Raw genomic sequence first — 13,288 nt, 5'->3', positions numbered from 1 at the left:
ACTGGGACGAAGAGGTTGTGGGCAACTGACCACATATCTGAGGTTAATGGGTGAGGTTAACAGGTAAGGCAGCCAGGTGGTTCACCCCATTCCACCTGTGCCAAGCAGAGTGAAGCAGAAGGATGGATGCTCGGATGAAATGACCACACAGTGCGCTGGGTAGCTAGAGAGACCCAGAGGTAGCACGGAATCTCACTAACATCCCCCAGCATCCTATCTTACCTGTCCACTAGGGCAGTATGATATAAGACAGGAAATCTCAAATATCCAGAGGAGTACAGAAGCAATAATGTTCTAATATGTGTAGGAAGCTAACAGCAGGAAAAAGGGGTACTAAATCCAACAAACGGAACTAACACCGAAAGAAACACAATTACTGGAACAAACAGGTAGAAACTTCGCAAGAAATACCAAGAACAGAACCAATCAGAGAGCTTGGAAAAACAAACAAAAAAGTAGTAAATAACACAATGGATACAGCAGAGGGGCGATTAGTAAGTCAAGAAATTTTCTCAGAATGCAGCCCAGAATTTCAGAAGGGTTAAAATATGGAAGAAAAGTTGGTATAATTTATGTCGCTGTCTATTGGTAACAAATGAGTCACAGGTTAGTTAATCAGCCCAGTATCGAGGGGCGAACACACCACAAGACTGGGAGGGATGACTCGCTGGGCCCACCATTGTGACAGACAACCACACACCCCCCCCTACATTCTGTCCCATTACCCGGTTTGTGCCTCTATTATCACCTTTCACCTGATGTTATCATTGGTTTACTTGTCAGTTTCACTCGAGGAGTGTCACGAGAGTAGGAGGCGTTTCATTCATCTTCTCAATCTGTGGTGGCTTTGCTCAGTGCCCAGCATGCAGCAGGTACTCACTAAAGGTTTAGAGATTAAATCACTCCTGTGGCAGTCATCCAGAGTACATGCAGGGTCTGGCACAAATAACACCCCTTTTATTTCAAAATCTTTTATTACAACATCATAAGCATGTCATTCTGTAACATAACGACATCCTGCTCAAGCACACCATGTGCCATTTTAGGTGAAATATTCAAACTACAGGTATAAATTATTACACCCATATTATTACCTTCCCAACCACACTCAAGCAGACTTCTTCTGCTGGACCCGTAGTATCAAAGAGCCTGGCTCCAAAAATAGCTCTGGACCACATGGGCTGTATTTTCTTTTTAAAAAATTAAAGTAAATTCATTGTTTTCAGTGTAAAGGTAACCTCCAGAAGAAATGATGTAGAATATGCAACTTCCAAGACATTAGGGGGAAGGGAAGCAAAGAAAAACACAATTCATTGAAAGTCTTCTACAGATTTCCCTCAGCCATCTACAAATAAGCAAAGCATAATTAACAATATGGCAACTTTGAACAAGCATCCAACTTGAACTGAAGACATAAAGAGAGAACTTTGCAGTCAACAATGGGTGTGCAACACACATAGCACATTGACAAAAACTCTGTAGCAGGCTAAAAAGAAAATCTTGAAACTCCAAAGAGCAAAAGTATTCAAGTCATATTGTAATACAACTTAAAATTCACTAAACAAACAAGCAAAGAAAAACATTGAATAGTCCCTCCTGCCACCTCTGGCCAAGGAAATTTGCCACATAAAAAAAGACATTAAGTAGAAATTATAAACCTAAATAGAACGCTAACCATAAAAAAATACAAAAAAATAATCAAATGTCTCCTTCCTGAAGTCCCACCAGGTCCCACCTCCAGTCATCACTGGACATGGCGACCAGGAGAGGGTGACCTTGAGCGAAGGCAGTTCCTGAAGGGAATGGCCGCTGAAGACAAGTCCTTCTCCAGCGCAGATTTGAGTGGCTCATCACCATGTACATCACAGACTGAAAAACAGAGTTCGATTGAACTACTACATAAGGGACCGTTAGGTCTCCCAGACCCCTGCAGGAGAAGAATGTCCCACTGTCTGGAGAAATATACCAGGGAGGCTGCAGACGCTGGAAGACCAGGAAAAGGGGAAAGTTGGGTTGAGGCTCTGGATTAAAAGCAGTCGATTTTGTAAATGTCTGCCTTCTGGATGACGAGGGATCCTCTGAGCTCCCCTTCCTAGACAAGCTCCCAGAACTCCCACAGCCAAGGTGGAATACCCCAAGCAGGGGAAAGAAAGATCCTTCTCAGGAGAAATGGAACAGCCCCAGAGAAAAGACACATAGATTCAAAAATCTCAGGATCTCCCAAAAAAGCAGACTCACCACCCAATCACTTTAGAAGGGGGGGGCCACCAATGAAGAAGCCTGACCCCACACACAGGTGCCCCAGTGAGTGCCTCACTCTTCATTCTAACCGATCCCTGGCTCAGCAGTACCAGGCAGTTAAGGAACGCCTTGCCTTGAGCACAAAATCCAGAGAGCAAATCAAACAAATAGAGAAAGGAACTGGAAGAAAGTGAGCTATGCAGGACATTAAAAAAAGGACGCCAAAAAAATCCTTCAAATGAATATACACAGAGTAATAAGAGCACTGCCATGTCCACAAACCAAAGGCAGGCTGCTATTTTGTTAAAAAGCAGGAAAGAGCAAGAAAGAGAAGGAGCCCTTGGAAACTAAAACTGTGATAGTCATGACTGAAAACCAAATAGGAAAGTCAGAAGAGTAAACCAAGCAGATGTCTCAGGTGATAAGCAGAAGGAGAGAAAATCAAATAAGCAAAAAGGAAAAGAGTAAGAGAATTAGAGGCTCAATCTATGAGGTTTCATTACCCGAATATGTGGGTTCCAGAAGTGAAGACCAAAAAAAGCAGGAGAAAGAAGTTTTTTTTAAAAAAAAAAAAGTAGGAGGAGGAAGAGGAAGAGAATAAAGTTTCCAGAACTGGAGCATACGACTCTTTGGTAGAAAACTGCCATTTATAACCTGGCATAATAAATGAAAAGAGACACACCCATCAGACATTGCTGTGGAATTTCAGCACACCAGGAATAAAGAAGAGGCTTCAGAAAGGGGAACCCTTCTGCACTGTTGGTGGGAATGCAGACTGGTGCAGCCACTGTGGAAAGCAGTATGGAGGCACCTCAAAAAATTTTAAATGGATCTGCCTTTTGACCCAGCGATTCTACTTCTGGAAATTTATCCTAAGAAACCTGAAACACTAATTCAAAAGAATACACACATATGTACCCATGTGTTCACTGCAACATTATTTACAATAGCCAAGATTTGGAAGCAGCCCAAGTGCCCATCAGTAGATAACTGTATGAAACAGCTATAGCACATTTACACAATGGAATGCCATTCAGCCATGAAAAAAAAATTACCCCTTTGTAACAGCATGGATGGACCTAGAGAACATCATGCTAAGTGAAATGAACCAGTCAAAGAAAGAAAAGTACCATACGATTTCACTCCTATGTGGAATCTAATGAACAAACTGAACTAACAAAGCAAATGGAGACAGACTCACAGAGAAGGGGCTGACAGCTCTGAGTGAGAGGGGTTGTTGGTGGATGAGGATTGAGCGAAAAAGAAAAAGGACTCGTGGGCACGGACAACAGTGTGGTGATTGTGGGCGGAGGGGCGGGATGGAGATGGAAGAGGGTATGGGGGTGGGGGTAAATAGTTATGGAAAAAAATACAATTAAAAAAATAAGAGGCTATAAAAGACTCCAGAGACCAATGTAGGAAAATCATCAAGACAGAGAAAGATGGAGAATCCAGGAAACGGGACCTGACGGGGGGAGAGAGGGAAAACTTCCAGGGTAAAAACAAGGCCCAGGAGGACAGCAGGCCCAGGAGCACCAAGTCCGGACTGGAGCCAGAAGGCGGAGGACTCGGGAGGCAGGTCGGGGGAGGAGGGCAGAAGGGATTCCTGGGTTATCTGCTGGAGGGTATGAAATAGAACAGCAGTAGATACAAAAAAACTAAGCAAAATAAATGTATGCAGTTAACAACTCCGGGAAAAGTAAAACAAAAGAAATCGTCATGTTAGTGCAGTGCTTGGTTTAGTAGTAAACAACATGTACATATAAACAATATTTACAAGGCATACGCATGTAAACACTGAATATTACTATAGCCAGAAATATTGCCTGGACTTTGTTGGGAGAATGAGGAAAGCAAAGTACAGTTGAAGGACTGGTTGGGGGAGGATTAATTAGCTCCCAGAGGTAAATGATCATCCACCATAAGAAAAAATCAGTAAATCAATAAATTAATACCAAAAACTGAATAATCAAGAAGAATTGAAATGGTACTTAGGAATCTGAATATTTAGGAGTCCCAGAAGCAACCGCTGCATAAACAGAAAGTGGCTCCCTCCTGGGATTGGGATCAGAGAGCCCCAGATTAAAGACACACAGCTACTAAAATCTCAAGATCTCCCAGTGAAAAAACCAGCTTACCCCAGCACCCCACAATGGAGGCTACCAATCAGCGAGCCAGGCCAACCCACAGGGAACTCTTATTTAAGCCTCCGTGTCATAACTGGCTTTCTTAACTTTGGTAATAAATTTAAATTTTAATAATGACTGGAACAAAGAGAAGGTTCTTCATAAGGACCCTCTTATAAACCACTGCCCCAGTTCAACCCAACAGAGTCTAGAGGGTGGCATCAATTCAACCCAACTATGAACTCTTCTTTTTCTGTGCTGGCTTGAAAATCAACATCTTGCTGTTAAAACAAGCCCAACCTCAGGTTAATTAGTGGCCATGGTGGTTTACATTGGCATGCAAGTGGTGCCTTCAAGTTCAGTCTCCAGTTAATTAATGATACTCTCTGTTGCACTTGAATTTCACATGCCTCATCGCTCACAATTATTTAATTTGCCTTCTCCAGACAAAAATTTACTCTTCACTCTCAATAAACTTGTACAAATTTACTCCCACTCTTCAAACAAGAGGGAAGGAAGCCACCTGTGAGTCCATGAGGAGCCTCAAAGTGAAGACTTCATCTCTCTAAATCACACTTTGACTAGCAGGAAGCTGACCGCTTTTTTGTGCTCCACTTTTAGAGAAAATCTCACAGCATATCACACACATACAAAGACGCACAGGAGAACTGATATGAAAGACAGACTCACAGAAGACCAGACCCAAAACAAATCTGGACCTTAGTACATGCATCAGTCAGCTGCCGTGACCCAGCTCACCTCACACCGAGAGCACCTGGCCTCCAGCAAACGCCGGGGCTTCTCCAACATTCCAGACCCCGAAGGTGTTATGCAGCACTCACATGCGGAGGGTTACTGACTCCCAGGCAAGCCTCAACGAACGGGACACAGGAGCCGATGGGGACAGGAGTCAATCCTCAGTGGACCATTCTGAAAGGCATTCAAAACACTAGTCAAAACGCTCCAGGCAGGACCTAGTCCTAGTTACTCCCAATACTGACCTCATTCATGTGCCCTTTTCCTTCTTCCCTCACTCTCCCCAGCCCCTCTCCTCTGCTCTGGGGCACTGCCTTCCAAAGTACCCACACTGAGTCTCTGTCTCAAGTTAAGCTTTAGAAATGACACCAGCTAAGAGTGAGGACGACCAAATGTGCCAGTTTGCCTGGGACTGAGGGACTTCCAAGAATATAAAACCTTTAGTGATAAAATTGAGAAAGCCCCTGGAAAACCAAATAAATTTATCCTAGGAAGACAGTGAAAAGGAAAGATACCAAAGAAGACATTGAAAACATAAAGAGATAAAGAGGAGAGACAGTATCTCCCCACTGTCTATCCTATAACCTTCACTACATCAGGAATCTCCATGCTACAGTTGGCACCCCTTCCCCCTACTATTTTTTTAATATTATGTGGATAGAAATGGTAGCCAATTTAATACGACAAAAATATATATAAAATGTATAGTGGAAATAAATAAGCAACGCTAGGAAATCTAGCGAAAACACTCTAGAAATTTCAAACAGCAACTTAGAAACTATGCAAATAATAGAATTCACTGACTTAGCCAGTAAAAAGAACACACAGATAAGCATCTTGTTATTTACCTTGAAATAAACAGTTAGAAATTGTCATTTTAAAGAATTCTATGCACTACAGCAACGAAACTTATAAAATGCCTAAAAATATACTTAAAAAGAAATGTACAAGATTTGTATGAATAAAACTCTAAAAATTTACTCTAGACTATAAAAGGTAGACTGAATACAAGGAGAGGCACTTTCTTGCCTCTGTATGGGCAGTCTCATGGTTCTAAAGATGTCGTTTCCTTCCCAAAGTAAGCCAGAAATTCTCACTGCAAGCCCAACCAAAGTCCCAATAGTATTGCTTAATAAAATCTGACAGACTGATTATAAAATCCCCTAAATGAGAAAATGTTCAAGGATAGGCAAGCGATGTTATAAAAGTAAGAACAATATGTGGCACTTGATCTATCTGATATTAAAAAAAATTTATAGTATGCAATAATAGACAAAGAGAGAGATGAAAGAAAATAGGGAATTGTAAAAGAGGCCCATGATGGATCAGAATACATTCAGATAAAAAATAGCATGTAACGTCAGTAGAAAAAGGAAGGACTATGAAAGGAATGTCTTGGGGACAAATGGATACTCATGCAGAGAACCTTTAAGTTGGATTCCTACCTGACACAAACATTTATTAAAAATCTAGTGATGAGGACAAAAGGACACAGACATTTTCTGTCCTCGTAGAGCTAACAAGTGAGAAAACAGATATTGTCAAAGAACCACACAGATAAATAAAAGCCACTACTGTGGCAGAAGCTGAAAAAAAATGCTACTTTCTACAATGAGATATCCAAAGAGGGGGGATTGACTTAGGGACGTCAGGAAAGGCTTCCCTGAAGAGGAACTGACTAAACTGAGTGCTGAGATCCCAAACAAGAACAAGGATTTGCTGGGCTAAGAGCTGGAGGGAGTGGCCCTAGCAAAAGACATGGCTGCCCAACGGCTCACGGAGGAAGAATGCACGGCGCATTCAGGGAGCAGAGGTGGGCTAGGACGGCTGGAACCCCATGAAGTGGAGGAAGCCTGGCACAAAATGAGCCTGGAAATGCAGGCAAAGGCCAGATCATGCAGGGCCTCTGTGGTCACATTAATGGTCCCCATCCCCATCCTACGAGCAATAGGAGTCCATGGAGAGTTTTAGCCAGGCGGGTGACGAGACATGGTTTTGAAAAGATCAACTCTGGCTGCAAGATAGAACAATGTAGAATGTAAGCAATAGCGGTGGTCCATATAAAACATATTAGCAGCTTGGTCCAGGGTGGTAGCAATGCAAGTAGAAAAAGGTGGACTGATAAAGAGATTTGAGAGGTAAAATGTACATGCGCTGATAGTAGGTTGGATACTGAGGACGAGAAAAAGGAGGCGTCCACTGGGATAAAGAACACAGGACTGGCATACGCGGGGGAAACCACAAGTTCTAGTTTAGACCTGTGGAATTTGAGGCATCTGGACATACACAACAGGAACGATCAAGAAAGCAGTGCAGAACCTTAGGGAAAATACCCACATTTCGCTTTTTCAACAGAACAGGAAACAGAGCAACATTAATGGCCATAGCAAATAACCCCCACAGCCTCGCTGGGTTGGATCCTCACTCACGGAGAGGTCAAAAGCAGGTTGTGAGCAGGGCTCATCCACATGCTCCGCAAGGACCCTGCGTTCCTTATCCTCAGGGCCTCTCCTCCCCTGGGGCCTCCGAGGCCTCTACATTCAGGAAGAAGTGGAAAGAGAGGGTGGAGACCGCACACCTGAACCACCTGAGCCAGGAAGCGACACACATGTCCCCTTACACATCACGTCCCACCATGCTCCACTGGTAAGAACAGCGTCCTGGCTGAGCGGCTGCTTCCCAGTGCAGGGCTGCCAGACAAAACACACAACACCTAGTTAAATCTGAATCCTAGGGGGGAAAAATCATTTTGTAGTATAAGTAGGTCCCAAAGATTGTATCTGAAATTCCCATTTAACTGGCAGTCTTGTTTTTCATGGTTGTTTGTTTATGTTCTCGCTAAATCTGGCCAGCCCGTCTAGGGCAAGACCACACCCTTTGATGGACAGTGAGTCACTTCTGCCACATGATATAAATGGCCCAGAGTCAAACCCCACCACATTTCCTGTGCGGGCTAGGGGGAGGGAGGAATGTGGTAACTCGTTCTTCAGTTCGAGAGACCAGGAAAGAGGAGACTTTAGAAGCAGAGGATGAATGAGGTGCGCTCTTGGCAGAACTTAAAGTCCAAAAACACGATTCCCTGTGGTTTTTCTGTATAGTCAGTGAGCATTCATGGATCACTGCTCTGCTCTGTGTGCCGTGCTAGGGATTGAAGATCCAGAGAGTTGCAATCCGTGCCTTAAGAAACTCACAATCCCAGAGGGGGGTGGGGGTTGGGGTGGGAGGGTAGTGTAAATAAACTGATGAAGGAGCATTTAAACCAAATGGCTGGGAATCCGAAAGGTGTCCCAGGGAAGATGGTGGCTGCGCTGAGCCCCAGAACTGGGGCCAGAAGCAGGCCACAAAGTAAAGAGTGTGCAGATCACTGCACCACCCAAGGAGTAGTAGGTGGCACAGGACACTCAGTCCCACTAGAAACTACTGGAAAACTGGACAAAATACATGGCACAACTGACAGCAGCCAGAGCAGGACTATAATCCCTGAGAGAATGGAACTAAACAAGGTGAGCCCTCCCTACAACTGCCCTGGTTTTCTGCTTAGACGCAATTTCTGGGCTTGGCACAGGGAAAGGAATCCAGACGGAAAGTGGGAGATGCACTGAGTTGAGGAGACAAACGTAGGTGCTTGGGGAGGCTGAGGCAGCTGGAATTTATGGGGCACAGTCCCAGGCAGGAGGGAGCTGTGCAGAGAAAGTTTCCTGGAAATCTGAAGAGAGGTCTCCTCGACTCTCTGACTGAATGCTAATCTGCACACACTTAGATCAAGCTACACAAAGCCAAAACACGACAACTGTCAGGTGGCTGTACGCTGAACAATTTCCAGGACCCATTCAGGGCTGGAAGATGCTTTGAGCTCTCCCCAGCCAGAGTGAAGATACCCTGAGTACAATGACTCATTGATGTATTCAGAGGGACCCCCAAAGTGCCATCCCCTTCGAGTAGTGAAGGCTACTCTAGACCAAACCTAACAAAGCTTAAAAACGAGCCTAGAAAAGATCGAGCTGATGTGCACAGAAGTTTACAGCCTATCAAAACAAACTTCAACATTCTGTTAGCAAAATCTAAACACCCAGTCACCTACAAAGGAGCTCCCATCAGACTATCAGCGGATTTCTCAAAAGAGACCTTACAGGCAAGAAGGGGCTGGAAAGGGGTATTCCAAGTCATGAAATCCAAAGATCTACAACTAAGATTGCTCTATCCAGCAAAACTTTCATTTAGAATGGAAGGACAGATAAAGTGCTTCTCAGATAAGATCAAATTCAAGGAGTTCATCATCACCAAGCCCTTATTATATGAAATGTTAAAGGGACTTACCTAAGAAAAAGAAGTTAAAATAACATGAACAGTGAAAGGACAGCAAACTCACAGTTATTAACAACCACACCTAAAACAAAAGCAAACTAAAAGGACAGCTAGATCAGGAGTGGAAACATAGAAATGAAGATCTCAAGGAGGGTTAGCAACAGGGGAGTGGGAGGAGGAGAAGGGGGGGAGAAGGTACAGAAAATAAGTAGCATAGACGGTAGATAGAAAATAGACGGGGAGGGCAAGAATAGTATGGGAAATATAGAATCTAAAGAACTTGAGACACATGGTCATAAACTAAAGGGGGGGGTAATGGTGGGGAGGGGGGTAGGGTGGAGGGGAATGAAGGGGGGAATAGAACAACTGTAATGGCATAATCAATAAAAAAATAAATTAAAAAAAAATCTAAACACCCAATGAAATGTCATTGAGAATGTCAACATCTAATTTTAAAATTAGTCGACATGCAAAGAAACAGGAAAATGTGACTCACATCCAGGAGCAAAATTAGTCAAAAGAAACAGAGTCAGAAATAACCGAGATAATGGAATGACCGCGTGAAGGTGTGGGGGAAGTTGATGGAAATCCAAGCCAAGGGTGTAGTTGGAACACACAGCGCTTCTGGACCACTCACCCGGAGAACGTCTGGTTCTGTCTGGTTACGTTGGTGAGAGTAGGTATTCAGGACAGACAGCCACTGCCATCGGGGAGGCTGGGTGACAGGAGGCCAATGTAGTGGGAGGCTCCATCTGAAGAAAGCTAGCAGCTCCCGTAGGTCTTGCTGACCGGCGAACAGAACGGCTGCCTTCCTTCCCACTAGGACAGCCAGAATCTGGTGGTCTCTGTCCTCATCCAATCTTTCCCACTTATTTCTGAGATGCACTTGGATTAAATAGTTGCACTTCTATAGAAAAGAAAGGGAGTTCAGCTTTAATGAGCACCTACTGTGTGCCAGACACTAACTATCCTGGGTGCTCCAACATACATTATTTCACTTTATCCCTATCCTAGCCCTGGGAAACAGGTACATACCTCCTAAGAAATAGAGACACTTAGGTCCAGAAATTAAGGAGTTCACTTGTGTCCAGTCATGCAAGGTGGGTATGAACTAAAATCTGTGAAATTCATTCAATCAAACCATGAGGAATGTTCTGAAGTGCTCCTCTGCAGTGCGGTCTTTGCAGTCTGGCACACCTGGGTCCAAATTCAAGTTCAGCCATTTGCTAGATGTTTGCTGTTGGAAAGTTCCCAGCTCTTGAAGAGTCCAGCTCTACATGTTAAGTGGAAAGAGCATATCATACTTTACTCATTATTCATACGATCTCACATCTCTTTACTCATAAAGCCAGAGGGAAGATGAAGTGAGAAGATTAAGAATGTAAAGAGCCCAGAATAGAACCAGGCACATGTAAGGTGTTCAGTAAATACCTGCAGACTCTGTCCTCCTCTGTGAGTTAGTTAAATGTCTAACTCGACCTTATATTATGGTCGAAGGATGGACATCAAAGTCATAACTAAGTCAAATAGAAAATATTTTTTAGAAAATGTGTAAGTCAGTGGTTCTCAAAGTGAGATCTCTGGACAAGGAACACTGGCTGGAATTTGATAGAAATGTACGTTCTGATCCCACCTCAGACCTCCTGGACCAGAGACTCTGGGAGTGGCCCCCGAAATGTGTTCTAAGGAGTCTCCAGGGTCACACTGAGGTTTCAGAACCACTTGTAAAACAGTTTTCCCATTGCACTAATTCAATTCATTTATTGCAGAGCCTGTGGTTAGATACTAGCAATCAATTTGATAACTGCTCATCCTTTTGTGTTTTATGGAGTTTTTTCAGATCATTTTAATGTATTCTGCTGATAAAACCTCCCTACATGAGAGTAAACCACATAAAATGATGTTGGATTAACAACCTTATGAAAAGGGTCTAAGCTAGTAATTTGATAGCCCCTCCAAAAAAAAGCCATTTTAATGGCCCAGTGGAGGAAGTGAAGATTAAATTGGTAGCACCTTCCCTAAATCTAATTGAGGTTACCACGTACAACACTTCCAAATTCCCACCAATCCACAGTGAATACTTTTCCCTTTTTTAGCTGGTCCTGTCCAAATCCCTTACACCAAAACTTAGTTCCTAACTCAGCTGTTCTGTTTCCCTAACATGCAAATTTGGAAAACAATGAAGCAATTTTGATTCAGAAATCAGGCACTTGTCATTAGGTGCAAAAGTCTATGTACTGAAGACCTCAAAATATTGAAAGCTACAAAACAAGAACTGGATGTTGGCTGGACAGCTGAAACCAATTACGCAGGAAATTCTGGCATCAGACGTAAATGGCACATCTGAATACTTAGAATGATTCTCAATTATACTTCAGCAGTTTTTATTTTTTCCGATTGCTACAATACTCGTCCACATTCCTCTCCCAGAACTATACTCCATCCTTGCTTGCAGATGATTTCAATTGTTTTCTATTTTCTTAATCTTCTCTTTTATCTCCATCATTTTTTTTCCTTCCTCATTTCATGATTTTTTCTTATAAGGCATGCGCCCAGCATCTAATGCTTCTACAAATGCAGGGAATTTTCATCCTGTCCTTGAAGTGACAGCTTGTCTTTTTCCTCAAGTGTCTTTGTTGCAATGCCTGATAAACTGTTTATTTTTCCTAACAGCTTTCCTCTTTTGCCTGAAAAACAAGCATTAACCAAAAAAGTCCTTGTTTTGCTAAATTGCTACTCTCTGCAATTCCTGGTGCTAGAGCGCCGCCTGCTGAGTAAATGAGAAGTAGCAAGTCACACAGCCTTTGGTTTAGCAGAGGATGAAAGAACTGGATTCCGGTGGCCATTTTCTCATCCTGGGTAGTCTTTAGAAATGACTGGTGCAATATTCTTGATATGGTCCCTCCCCTAACTCTGTTGCAGAATTCACTATGCATTATCCTTAATAGCACAATGAAAACCATAGTACAATAAATCTGTATTTTTCCAACCATCCACCAAATAATTAGCAAAATGCCCCACACAAACTAGATGCTCGATAAATATGTGTAGATAGATAAAATTCTGTAAAAGCATTTATAAAACTGTAATTTTATAAAAAGTGCTGGCTTTTCTCAATAACTTAAAACTGTTTGAAGGAGAAAAATAAAATATATATTTGACCATTAGACCCTACAACTCAGCTAGGTTTGCATAATAGGTTTTCAAAATATATTTGAAGATTTAATACTGATTATATGATTCTAAATATATAATAGTCACCACTGTAGCACCTATCAGGTGCTAAGAACTGTTTTAAGTATTCATCAAACATTTTCTCTAATTCTTAAAACCCGCCCATTTTAGAAATGTGGACAAAAATCTCGGTGCGGTTGAGTAACTTGCCCGAGATCATAAAGTCAGGAATCTTCCAAATCTGTCTGACTCTGACACCCATGCACTTCCCACTCCACCAACCACCCTTCACACATCTGAGCCAGGACTAGAATTAGAAAACACCCTCTTTTAAAGAACCTCAGTGCAACTCGCCAAGCCCCGTCGCCACCACCATCACACTCACTCACACACACACACACACACACACACACACACACACACAATCTATCTACCTTCCTTCCCAATACATAGTGACACACCCACATGCTAGGTTACAAACACAAAATTGCCAACAAGAACAGTGAGGCCTTGGTCTGCACCAGCCAATGATGTAGGACCAATGACATCAATATGACAGTCTGCTTCCCCCAGGACAGAAACCCCAGATCATCCCAAAGGCCTTTCTTACAATAAACTGGGGCCAGTTTTCTGTCGTCTTCAGAGCTTTTATCTATAATTCACAATTCTTTTTCTGAGACACTACA

At 42.8% G+C, this 13,288-nt stretch overlaps 1 long non-coding RNA gene across 1 annotated transcript; it reads right to left on the bottom strand.

Annotated features, from left to right (window-relative positions):
* Window positions 1-2,779: 2,779 nt before the first annotated feature.
* Window positions 2,780-13,076, bottom strand: LOC119048336 (uncharacterized). The gene is made up of 3 exons (XR_005082316.2): window positions 10,464-13,076; window positions 10,066-10,335; window positions 2,780-5,297 (listed from the first exon to the last, which is right to left on the bottom strand). It is a non-coding gene; the product is annotated as an uncharacterized LOC119048336 (long non-coding RNA).
* Between the last annotated feature and the right edge of the window lie 212 nt (window positions 13,077-13,288).

Source organism: Artibeus jamaicensis, unplaced genomic scaffold (genome assembly GCF_021234435.1).
Source record: "Artibeus jamaicensis isolate MK-2021 breed Jamaican fruit bat unplaced genomic scaffold, CSHL_Jam_final contig_519, whole genome shotgun sequence".
Classification (NCBI taxonomy): Eukaryota; Metazoa; Chordata; class Mammalia; order Chiroptera; family Phyllostomidae; genus Artibeus; species Artibeus jamaicensis.
This window is presented reverse-complemented; position numbering and strand designations above follow the sequence as displayed.